Source organism: Trachemys scripta, chromosome 2, assembly GCF_013100865.1.
Source record: "Trachemys scripta elegans isolate TJP31775 chromosome 2, CAS_Tse_1.0, whole genome shotgun sequence".
In the NCBI taxonomy this organism is placed as follows: Eukaryota; Metazoa; Chordata; order Testudines; family Emydidae; genus Trachemys; species Trachemys scripta.
The window spans coordinates 8,214,758-8,227,860 of record NC_048299.1 but is presented as its reverse complement, the minus strand read 5'-3'; positions in this window follow the sequence as shown (position 1 = coordinate 8,227,860).

Genomic DNA, 13,103 nt, shown 5'->3' with positions numbered 1-13,103 from the left:
AGCAAACAGGGCCCAGGCCCAGGGCGAGACGGGCTCCAGAGAGCCGAGGGGGAACGGTGTGAGGAGAGAAGGGGCCTGCCCCCCAGGTCAGCACACAGATTTCAGGCTGGGGGACCGTTCTTCCCACCCCACTCGGTCTCCCGCAGAGCCCAGGGCAGGGCCCTGCCCAGGGACTCCTGCATCTGTCACGGAGTGGGGGGGGAGTCAGGGCCCTGCACCCCCACTTCCTGCGATTCCCCGGGACTCTCAGCCAGCCAGTGACACAGACGGTTTATTAGACGACAGGAACACAGTCCAAGACAGAGCTTGTAGGTACAGAAAACAGGACCCCTCTGTCAGGTCCATCTTGGGGGGTGGGGAGCCCAGACCCAGGCTCTGGGCCTCCCCCAGTCTCCCCAGCCAGCTCCAAACTGAAACCCCCTCCAGCTGCCTCACCCCCCCCCCGGCCTAGCCCCTCCTTCAGCCTTTGTCCAGTTTCCCAGGCAGAAGGTATCACCTGTGTCGTTCCCCCGCCCCAGCCCAGGTTACAGGCTCCCCCTGCACAGAGCCCTACAGCAGGGTCCCCTCCCCGGCACAGAGCCCTACAGGGGGGTCCCCCCCAGCACAGAGCCCTATGGGGGGGGTTCCCCTCCCCCAGCACAAAGCCCTACAGCGGGGTCCCCTCCCCCGGCACAGAGCACTACAGGGGAGGTACCCCTCCCCCCGGTGCAGAGCCCTACAGTGGGGTCCCCTCCCCCAGCACAGAGGTGGCACCCCCAATCCCACAGGGCTCCCCTGCCCTGACGATGTGAGTCCAGCCACATGCAGCCGGAAGCCCAGTGAGAAGCCTGATCTGGCCCCATGTAAACCCACCGCGGCAGCAGCACCATTTGAGGTGGAACCCCGGCATCCGGGAGCCTTGGGGTACATTCCAGCTCCCACTCTCAGCAGACACAGAGACTTCACCCTCCCTCCAGCCCCCCAAGTCAGCACCAGGTTCTCCTGCCTCTGAGCAGCAGGGGGCGCTCTCATCCCTGATCCCACCATCCCACAGGGCTCAGGCCCTGGCCCGGGCCCAGGGCTGCACTGAGGAGGCAGAGCCTGTCCGTCCCCAGGGCAACCCCCTGCGGGGAGAGCAGCTGGGGGCAATGACCCCCGCCCCAGATGGGAGCCAGCGCCCCCATAGAGGGGACAGGCCCCGCGCCCCATTCCCTGCTCCCCCCACCCCGACTGGCCAGACCCCATCCCCGGGCGGGATCGGAGCCCCCAGAGGGGACAGGCCATATGCCCCATGCCCCGCCCCCCTGACCAGCCAGACCCCATCCCCGGGCGGGATCGGAGGCCCCAGAGGGGACAGGCCATATGCCCCATGCCCCGCCCCCCTGACCAGCCAGACCCCATCCCCGGGCGGGATCGGAGGCCCCAGAGGGGACAGGCCATATGCCCCATGCCCCGCCCCCCTGACCAGCCAGACCCCGTCCTGGGGCGGGATCGGAGGCCCCAGAGGGGACAGGCTGCCCAGGCCTGGCTCAGCTCCCAGACCCAGCTTATTCTGTGCTGCCTGGCAGCAGAGGGAGCCCACGCCAGCCCCTCCAGTCTGGGAACAGTCTGTACCTTCTCCTCCCGGCCCTGCCCGGCTCCGCAGGGCGCATCGTTATCCAGGCAGAGGCAGGTGCCACACAGGGAGATGCCAGGCATGGGTCCCGCTCTGGCCTGGGGGGTGGTGCTGGGGGTGCCTGAGAACTCCTGGAGCAGCTGCAGGAGAGAAGCCAGCATCCTCACGGCCGCCCTGTGTACCACACTGAGCCCATGGTGCGGCGTCCAGGCTCACCCCAAGCCACATGCCCGTGGGCCACCCATGGGGCACCGGGGAGCCACCACACTGCCGTCCTGCTGCCCCTGTGCAGAACCTGCAGTGGGCAGCTCCTGCCTGTGGGCACCCTGGGGAAGGGGCATGGACGTCCGTGGAGAGCAGGGACCCAGGCAGGAGAGAGGACGGAGCGAGTGACAGAGCTGCCAGCCAGCGAGGGAGCGAGGGAGACGCGCCGAGTGGAGAGGAAAATTATTGGGGCGGAAATTTTACCCAGCCTGCCCTGCTCTCCCAGCAACAAAGAGCCAGCGGGCGCGCAGGCCGGACCCAGCCGGAGCCTGGGCACCCCCTCCCCTGCCCATTAACCCCGAGACAGCCGGGGCTCCTGCCCACACGCAGCCCAGAGCCCCCAGGGCAGCAGGAGCCCCTGAGTGCCACCTCACCCAGCAGCATGCAGCCCCCCGGCACCTCGCCGGGCTACCCCCAGCCCTCAAGAGGGAGCCACCCAGCTGTCCTGGGACTGTCCGTGATGCTGGGGAGCAAAGGGAGACCTGTCCTGCCCCCGGGGACAGGGATGGCTCATGGGTGTCTGAGCAGAGCTGCTGGCCGCGGGGGCAGGGCCGCAGCCCCAGGAACAGGGGTGTCTAGGGCAACCCTTGTGCAGAGTCTGAGTGAGCCCAAGGGGCTGGCGAGGCGAGGCGAGGCGGGGCAAGGCTGGTAGTGGGGCCGGCGGGGTGGCAGGGCAGGGGCCGGGGAGCTCCCTGGCATGGGTGTGCTTGGATCAGATGGGGCTGGTGCCATCCCAGCGGCTAAGGGGGCCAGCTGGACCCGGAGAGGAGAGCAGGCGTGTGTGCGCGTCAGCACAGGGCAGCGAGTGTGTGTCCCTGCACCAGCGTGTGGAGCAGTTGTGCAGGGAACCCCAGCAGCAGCATAGGCGTGTGCCTGCCCCGGGGCCGTGGCTGGATGTGCACGGATGGATGTCACAGCGGTGTCAGGCATCGCGGAGGTGTGTGTGAGTGGCAGGGGGTGTGTCTGTGTGGGCAGAGGTGCCCACACAGGTGTCCCTGCGTAAGCGTGTGTGAGCCTGGGCACCAGCGTGTGAACCTGGGCACCCACATGTGAGCCTGGGCTGCTGCGTGTGAACCTGGGCAGCCGCGTGTGAACCATGTGACTAAGTGGGGGATTTTCTTGTTTTTTCCATGTTTTTCCAATGGTTGCATGCAGAGGGGGTGGGACTCAGGGCCCCTGGGTGTTACTGGTTAACAAGGGGAGGGGAGAGGGAGTTTGTTGTTACAGGGGACCGGAGAGGGAACTTGGGACCCCAGCCAATGGCCTAGAGGACGGACACCCCAGCGACTGGTGACCTGACAACTGGGAGGCCCAGCTCGGGAGTCACAGCCGGTTCCTGCCAGTGGGAGGACAATGGGCTGCAGAGAGAGGACCCCAGTGACCAGACCAGCCGGTTCCAGCCAGAGGGGCCACAGGACAGAAGAGGGGAGAGGAGGCCCAGGCGACCCTGTTTGAGACCCTGTTTCCCTGGAGAGAAGACAATGAACAGAGGCGGGGCCTGGGGCCGGGGATCTCAGATGCCCAGCTGTGAGCAGGGGGGCTCGGGGCTGGAGACGGGGAGCAGGCAGAGCCCCCCTGGATGCAGAGAGACTGGGATGTGCTGGGCTGAGGGAGGCCAGGCCTGAGGCCCGGAGAGTTTCCTGTGCTGGGTTCAACGCTCAATAACCCTCCTGTTTTATGCTGGCTGAGAGTCACTCCGGTCTAGAGAACAGGGTGGCATCAACCCCTTCGGGGGGCGGAGGCCCCGGGGGTCCAGAGCGAGTGGACTCCCTGAGGGGGCCCACGGCACAGACAGACGTGCTAAGGCTCAGAGAGGTGCAGCTCCAGGAGGTGGAGGGGCCTGACCCCGAGAGAGAGTGGACCCCCGAGAAGGGCTGTCGCACTGAAAGAGGCCCCCTCCATGGACCGCACGGGACCAAGAGTGGGCACGACCTGGGAGTCCGTGACAACGTGGGCATCAACATGTGAGCCTGGTCCCCTGTGTGTGAGCCTGGGAACTGCCGTGTGAACCTATGTTCCTCCCCCGCTCCTCCCTCACAGCTGGGGAGGGGCAGGCCAGGTCCAGGTTCCTCTCCCCCTGCCCCGCACAGCCTGGACTGTGGGCAGCCCCCCTTAAAGGCACAGTGCAGTGCTCCTCTCCCACCCCTGGGGGCGGGGCAGGGATCTGCTCTGGGTCAGTGTGTGTGCGTGTTTGTGTGTGACACACAACAGGGGGAGGTTACGGGGTGCATGTGACATGACAGGCGAGGGGAGGGGGTTGTGGGGTGTGTGGAAAGGGGGGCACAAGCCCATGCAGGGGACGGAGGAGGCAGCGTGTTTGCTAGGGGGGTCAGTGGGTCACCCCTAGCTCCCTGGGCTGCCTGGCGGCGCTGTCCCTTTAAGAGGGAGCTGCTGTCTCTCCCCTCCTGTTCCATTTTTAGCTGGGCTGGGCAGGGGGTGTGGGGGGGCTGCGGGGGAGCAGGGGGCCGGTTACCTAGGAACCAACCCAAGCAGCAGCTCCGGGCTCTAAAATTAACCGGGCTCTGGGACGCGCCAAATTGGGACAAATCCCGGCTCTGCCTGGGGACGGCTGGGCAATCGGGGGGGGCCCTTTGGCCTGGGCCTCGAGACACTGGTTCATTTGTTTGGCATTTGATACGTTCTGCAACTTGTTTTTATGCACATCCCTCTGGGACCAAACTGTGAGCCCCTCTCGGTGTGGAGCTGCACACTGAAGCCAGGAAGAGACGGGATTGGTAAACGACGCCAGGTTTGTTAACGGACATAGATTGAGAGTTCAATGTGCACCGCTATTGATACAAAGAGATGGTTGTGATGGCACGACACTAGACTGTGTGTCCCTGGTTTTCTGTTTGTTATGGCTGGGGCCTCAACAGCTGGAAGTGGCCCGGGCCTCCCTGCACCTCGGAAAGGGCCTGCGCCTGGGAAGGCAGGAACAGGGCACCCAGGGGACCCTGCCCGAGCCCTGTGCTAGCCCCAGGGCCTGGCTGGGCCCTGGCATCGCCGCATCTCCCAGCGTCTGGCCCCAGCCCACTGCACAGGGCTGTTGGGCTCCCCCCAGCGCTGAGAGGCAGCTGCCTCTGGGGAGGGGCACAGCAGGTCTGTGACACACAACAGTGTGGGGCAGGAAGCGAAGGGGAACCCAGCTGTGGCTCCCCGCAGAGAACCTGACCCCTGCAGTCCAGCACCTCCTGGTGCTGCCAGCCCTGACAGAGGGGAGAGCACGCCCTGCTCAGCCCCTGTTTTCCGCAGCCCCACGCCCCCTGGCACCGCACTGGACACTGGGGCCAGCCCTGACAGGGGAACACGCCCCAGCTGAGCCCCCCTACCCTGCCGAAGCATCAATGGCTGCCGCACCTGCCCTACCAGCGTCTGCTCTGGGGTTCCCGGTTGGGGCTGGCAGGCAGCAGAGGGCTTCCAAGGGCGCTCGGCCCTTGGGGGAGGGAAGGATGGACAGACAGTTTTCCCTCAGCTTTGTGTCATCCCCCAGCACCGGGCCAGGCTCTCGTCTCCAGCCCGTCACCGTGGCATCTCCAGCTGCTGCGATTGTGGGCACCGCCCCGGGCAGGGGAGGCGCAGTGTGGGCAGGGGCTGGATCCCCGGGGGGCATCCAGCCCCCCAGCCTCCCCAGCCAGACCCAGCTCCTCGGCCTCCGCTCAGGGCACCAAGGCCAGGGCGGGGAGTGGGCACGGGGCCCCAGTCCAGGCCGCGCGCTGGCAGGCTGGGCAGAGGGGAAACGCCTTTTCCAGGGTGGGCAGTGCCCGAGTCACTCCTGGCCCTGGTCACTTAGGTGCCCCAACTTGCTGTGGCCCTGGCGAGGCAGCCTGCCCTGCTCTGAGGGGACCCTGGCAGAGTCACTCACACAGACCTCCCTGCCCTTTCCACGACACGCAGCCCCCCAGCCCGCTCCGCTCTGCCCTCACCGCAACAACCCCGCCGATACACACGCCGATCCTGGACGTCACCCTGACACTCACACAGACCTCCCTGCCCTTTCCACGACACGCGGCCCCCCAGCCCGCTTCGCTCTGCCCTCACCGCAACAACCCCGCCGATACACACGCCGATCCTTGACGTCACCCCGACACACACACAGGCACCGCAACACCCCCTCCAGATACACACACTGATCCTTGACGTCACCCCGACATACACACAGGCACCGCAACACCCCCTCCAGATACACACACTGATCCTTGACATCACCCTGTCACACACACACAGACACCACAACAGCCCCTCCAGATACACACACTGATCCTTGACATCACCCTGTCACACACACAGACACCGCGACAACTCCTCCTGTTACACGAAGTGATCCTTGATGTCACCCCGGCACACACACAGGCACTGCAATCACCCTGCCAATATGCACACTGATCCTTGACATCACACCAACACACACAAAAACACCGCAACATCCCCTCCAGATACACACAGTGATCCTTGCTGTCACCCTGACACACACACACAGACACCACAACAACCCCTCCAGATACACACAGCAACCCCATACGCACATAGGCACCGCAACACCCCTCCTGATACACACAATGATCCTTGACATACACCCTGACACACCCTAGGCACCACAACACTACCTCCCAATACACACAGTGATCCTTGACATCACCCAGACACACACACACAGACACCACAACAACCCCTCCAGATACACACAGTGATCCTTGCTGTCACACCGACACGGGCACCGCATCACCCTCAACCATTACACATACTGATCCTTGACATCACCCCGACACACAGACAGGCACCACAACACCCCCTCCAGATACACACAGTGATCCTTGACTACACCCTGACACAACACACACATCGCAACACTCCCTCCTGATACACACACTGATCCCTGATGTCACCCTAACACAACATACACTTTGCAACAACCCCTCCAGATACACACAGTGATCCTTGATGTCACCCTGAGACACACACACACACACACAAACTGCAACACACACACACACAGATACATGCAGTGATCCTTGACATACACCCTGACACATATACAGGCACTGCAACACCCCCTCCCGATACACACAGTGACCCCACACGCACACAGAAACACACAGGCACCACAACACCCCTCCCGATACACACAGTGACCTCACACGCACACAGACACACACAGGCACCACAACACCCCTCCCGATACACACAGCGACCCCACACGCACACAGACACACACAGGCACCACAACACCCCCTCCCGATACACACAGCGACCCCACACGCACACAGACACACACAGCACTCTCAGTCCACGAGCCGCTGTTCACCTGGTGAGGTGCCCAGGAGCAAGGCCAGCGCCCTAGGCCAGGGGAGCCTGGCTTTGGGCTGGGAGCTCTGTGGTTGTGGACATGCCCCTCGCAGAGCAGGTGTAGCAGCGTTTCACCATCCATGTCCCCAGACCTGCATATACAGCCAGCCACGGGCTCCATTTCCTTTCACCCCTTGGCTGCCCTTGATGAGATCACCCTACCCGCAACAGGGCATTGTATTGACATGAAATTGGATCGGCAGGTGGGTAGCACAGTATCACTGACACACCCACAATAGTCACAGTAACACGCACCCAGCACCATCGCTACTCAGCAACCCAACCCTGCCGTCATCACACACCCGCCGCAGAGCAGCACAGATGAGGTGACCCAAAGCCCACAGCAAGTTGGATACCCAACACCCTCCATGCCCCAGCAGCCACGGCAATCCAGATACCAACAACCTCTGTGACCCAGTGAGTAGAACCCAAGAGTTACAAACTGACCCGTCCGCCACACACCTCACTTGGCATCAGCAGTTCACAATCAGGGAGCAGCAAAGTGTGAGGAAGTGGGAATGTTCTTGATGTTTTTTCTGAATACTGTGTGTGCCTCAGTTTACCCTATGTGTTATTCAAGTGTCTAGGTGGGGGGATCAGGGTGTGTGATCGTTGCAGAGACCCCTAGAGGGCAGGTGTGACGCCCACTGGCTGCCAGGCCGAGACTCTGTATCCTGGCAACTGATGATCAGGCCCCCTCCTCTGCAATGTGTTGAAGAACAAAGAGACCAGTGGCCTGTTTTCGGGCGGAGGGATGGGGCAGAGAGACAAAGCCCTGAGACGGGGCAGCTGGAAGAAGTCCGTCTGGTTTGGGACTCAGGGATCACCCCAAGATGGACTATGTAACTTCCTGCTCCCTATGCTCCCAAGCTCTGCTCTATGACTGACCCGTCTGTGTCCCACGCTGGCTGACTGTGGAGTTGGGGGGCAGGGCTCTGGGGCGTGTGAGGCTCCCCAGCTGTCCCGTTCAGGTGTGGGGAGCTCCCGGGGTGAGCAGGGAGCTGATCGTTCTGAAGTCAGACCCAGGAGGCGCTGAAGCCCAGGGGCTTGCCATGGGGAGAGTGCGCTCTCAGGGGAGTCACTGTCTGACTTCAGGGTGAGCCACGGGCGCCCACTCCGTGGGTGCTCCAGTCCCGGAGCACCCACGGAAAAAAATTGGTGAGTGCTCAGCACCCCCCGGCAGCTCCCCACCCCGCCCCTGCTTCAGCTCGCCTCCATCTCCACCTCCTCCGCGAGCGCGCCGCCGCGTCCTGCTTCTCCCCCGTCCCTCCCAGCGCTTGTACCGCAAAACAGCTGATTCGCGGGGCAGGGAGGGGGAATGCGGCGCGCTGGGGGAAGAGGCGGGGCTGGGGTGCAGTTAGGGCGGGGACTTTGGGGATGGGGTTGGAATGGGGGCAGGGCCAGGGGCGGGGCAAGGGGCTGGGGGGCGCGGGCATCGACAGGCACCGGAGAAAGTTGGCACCTATGGTGTGAGCGGGACCCCGGGACAGCCACACAAAGAAGAACACACCCCGGACAGCATGAAATGTAAACGACTAGAAAGATTTTTTTTTAAATGACAAATTAACAAAACTGTTTCTGGGCTTGTTTAGTTGAAACGAAGCTGGTTAAAAGCAGCATTTGTGTCTGCGCAGTAACGCTCCAAAGCTGTGTGAAGTCCCCGTTCAGCTGGAACCGTCGGAAAGAACCACAACGTTGTGTTCAGAGCTACCAACAACCTCCATTCGCGAGGGGTTCGCAAACGCTGCGGTTCTGCTGTACCCACCACTTCCCAGGACCAACGCCCACGCGTCCCACATACCCAGCGCACACAGCGACCCACATACCTGACGCCCACGCGACCCACATACCCAGCACACACAGCGACCCACGTACCCGATGACCCACATACCCAGCGCACACAGCGATCCACGTACCCGACGCCCACGCAACCCACATACCCAGCGCACACAGCGACCCACGTACCCGACGACCACGCGACCCAGATACCCGACACCCACGTGACCCACATACCCAGCGCACACAGCGACCCACATACCCGACGCCCTCGTGACCTACATACCCAACGCCCACGCGACCTACATACCCGACGCCCTCGCGACCTACATACCCGACGCCCTCGCGACCCACATACCCAATGACCCGTGACATAGTCCAGCAGTCCAGCAGGTCCTGCGACCCCAGCCAGAGGGTGGGGAAGTCCCAGGATAAGAGTGAAACTCCCTTGAGACCCCTGCCCATCATAGAGGAGCCTTTCCAGCAGGTGACTATGGACATAGTGGGGTCCCTCAGCAAGGAGACCCGGTCAGGGAAGAAATACATCCTGGTGGTGATGGATTTTGCCACCTGCTACCCAGGGGCGGTGGCTCTGTCCTCCATCGAGGTAGACACCGTGGCAGACGTGCTGCTCACCATCTTCAGCAGAGTGGGGGTCCCCAGCGAGGTCCTTACAGACCAGGGGTCCAATGTCATGTCAGCCCTGCTCCGGGGCTTGTGGGAGAAATGTGGGGTCTGGCCCACCTGGCCTCTGCAGATCAGCCTCAGCCCAACACGCTGGTGGAGAGATTTTGTGGGACCCTGAGGATGATGCTGAGGACTTCTATGAATCAGCCTCCGCAGGCCTGGGACAAGTACCTGCCCCACATGCGGTATGGGGAAGTGCCCCAGGAATCCCCAGCGTTCTTCCCTTTGAGCTGCTGTATGGGAGGAGAGCGAGGGGCCCCTGGATCTGGTAAGGGAGGGTTGGGAGGAGAAGGGGGAAGACCCCCTGGTGGATCTCTTCCCTTTGCAGGGGAGGGGCCCAGGCCATCAGTTACCAGGAGACAGGGTGTTGGCCATTCTCTGTGCAGACACCATCACACCTGCCCTCTAGGGCTCTGCAACAATCACACCCCCTGATCCCCGCACCTAAATACTTCAGAACTGCATAGGGGAAACTGAGTCACCCACACAGTATTCAGAGAAAACATTAAGAATATTCCCACTTCGTCACAGACCCACATACCCAACGCCCACAGCAACCCAGATACCCAACGCCCACAGCGACCCACGTACCCAATGCCCACGTTGACCCACATACCCGATGACCCACATACCCCACGCTCACGTGACCCAATATCCGAGGATGCACATACCCAACGCCCACGTGACCCACATACCCAACGACCCACATACCCCACACTCACGTGACCCACATACCCGACGACCCACATATCCCACACCCATGGTGACCCACATACCCAGCGCACACGTTGACTGACATACCCGATGCCCATGGCGACGCACATACGCACCTGCCATGGGCACACGTATACCCAACACCCTCAGTGACGCCCAGCAGCCACGGGCACACAGATACCCACCACCCGCAGTGACACCCAACACCTGCAGCCACACAGATATCCCCCACCCCCATTCAAAACCCAGAATCCGGAGACACACAGATACCCACCACCCGCAGTGACAGCCAGCACCCATGGGCACACAGATACCCAACACCCGCAGTGACAGCCAGCACCCATGGGCACACAGATACCCAACACCCGCAGTGACACCCAGCACCCACGGGCACACAGATACCCAACACCCACAGTGACACCCAGCAGGAGGGGAGCTGCCGCAGGGGGGGTGCCTCAGAGTGGAGTGGGGGAGCTGCTGCGGGGGGGGGGCCTCAGGGCAGGGTGGGGCGGAGAGCTGCCACAGGGCTCGGGGGAGGGGGGGTGCAAGGTGGAAGTTTCGCCTAGGGCGCGAAACATCCTTGCACCCGCCCTGATGGGATGGTGTTCCAAGAAGAAGGAGTGCTCGGCAGAGACGGGCTCCACCTAACGAAGAGAGGGAAGAGCATCTTCGCCAGCAGGCTGGCTAACCTAGTGAGGAGGGCTTTAAACTAGGTTCACCGGGGGAAGGAGACCAAAGCCCTGAGGTAAGTGGGGAAATGGGATACCGGGAGGAAGCACGAGCAGGAGAGCGCAAGAGGGGAGGACTCCTGTCTCAGACTGAGAAAGCAGGACAATCAGCGAGTTATCTTAAGTGCCTATACACAAATGCAAGAAGCCTGGGAAACAAGCAGGGAGAACTGGAAGTCCTGGCACAGTCAGGGAACTATGATGTGATTAGAATAACAGAGACTTGGTGGGATAACTCACATGACTGGAGCACTGTCATGGATGGATATAAACTGTTCAGGAAGGACAGACAGGGCAGAAAAGGTGGGGGAGTTGCGTTGTATGTAAGAGAGGAGTATGACTGCTCAGAGCTCCGGTATGAAACTGCAGAAAAACCTGAGAGTCTCTGGATAAAGTTGAGAAGTGTGAGCAACAAGGGTGATGTCGTGGTGGGAGTTTGCTATAGACCAGGGGGATGAGGTGAACGAGGCTTTCTTCTGGCAACTAACAGAAGTTACCAGGGCTAGGTCTACACTACGGGGGCGGGGGGGTCCGACCTAAGATACGCAACTTCAGCTACGTGAATAGCGTAGCTGAAGTTGCGTATTTTAGGTCGACTTACCTGGCTGTGAGGACGGCGGCGAGTCGGCCGCTGCTGCGCTGCCGTCGACTCCGCTTCCGCCTCTTGCCACGGTGGATTTCCGGAGTTGACGGCAGAGCCATCGGGGATCGATTTTATCGCGTCTTCACTAGACGCGATAAGTCTATTCCTAATAGATCAATTGCTACCTGCCAATCCGGCGGGTAGTGAAGACGTGCCCTAGATCACAGGCCCTGGTTCTCATGGGAGACTTTAATCACCCTGATATCTGCTGGGAGAGCAATACAGCGGTGCACAGACAATCCAGGAAGTTTTTGGAAAGTGTAGGGGACAATTTCCTGGTGCAAGTGCTGGAGGAACCAACTAGGGGCAGAGCTTTTCTTGACCTGCTACTCACAAACAGGGAAGAATTAGTAGGGGAAGCAAAAGTGGATGGGAACCTGGGAGGCAGTGACCATGAGATGGTCGAGTTCAGGATCCTGACACAAGGAAGAAAGGAGAGCAGCAGAATACGGACCCTGGACTTCAGAAAAGCAGACTTTGACTCCCTCAGGGAACTGATGGGCAGGATCCCTTGGGAGAATAACATGAGGGGGAAAGGAGTCCAGGAGAGCTGGCTGTATTTTAAAGAATCCTTATTGCGGTTGCAGGAACAAACCATCCCGATGTGTAGAAAGAATAGTAAATATGGCAGGCGACCAGCTTGGCTTAACAGTGAAATCCTTGCTGATCTTAAACACAAAAAAGAAGCTTACAAGAAGTGGAAGATTGGACAAATGACCGGGGAGGAGTATAAAAATATTGCTCAGGCATGCAGGAGTGAAATCAGGAAGGCCAAATCACACTTGGAGTTGCAGCTAGCAAGAGATGTTAAGAGTAACAAGAAGGGTTTCTTCAGGTATGTTAGCAACAAGAAGAAAGTCAAGGAAAGTGTGGGCCCCTTACTGAATGAGGGAGGCAACCTAGTGACAGAGAATGTGGAAAAAGCTAATGTATTCAATGGTTTTTTTTGCCTCTGTTTTCACGAACAAGGTCAGCTCCCAGACTGCTGCACTGGGCAGCACAGTATGGGGAGAAGGTGACCAGCCCTCTGTGGAGAAAGAAGTGGTTCAGGACTATTTAGAAAAACTGGACGAGCACAAGTCCATGGGGCCGGATGCGCTGCATCCGAGGGTGCTAAAGGAGTTGGCGGATGTGATTGTGGAGCCCTTGGCCATTTTCTTTGAAAACTCATGGCTATCGGGGGAGGTCCCGGATGACTGGAAAAAGGCCAATGTAGTGCCCATCTTTAAAAAAGGGAAGGAGGAGGATCGGGGGAACTACAGGCCAGTCAGACTCACCTCAGTCCCTGGAAAAAATCATAGAGCAGGTGTTGCGGAGTGTGGGGGAGTTAGGGCCCTGCACCCCTCTTCCCGAG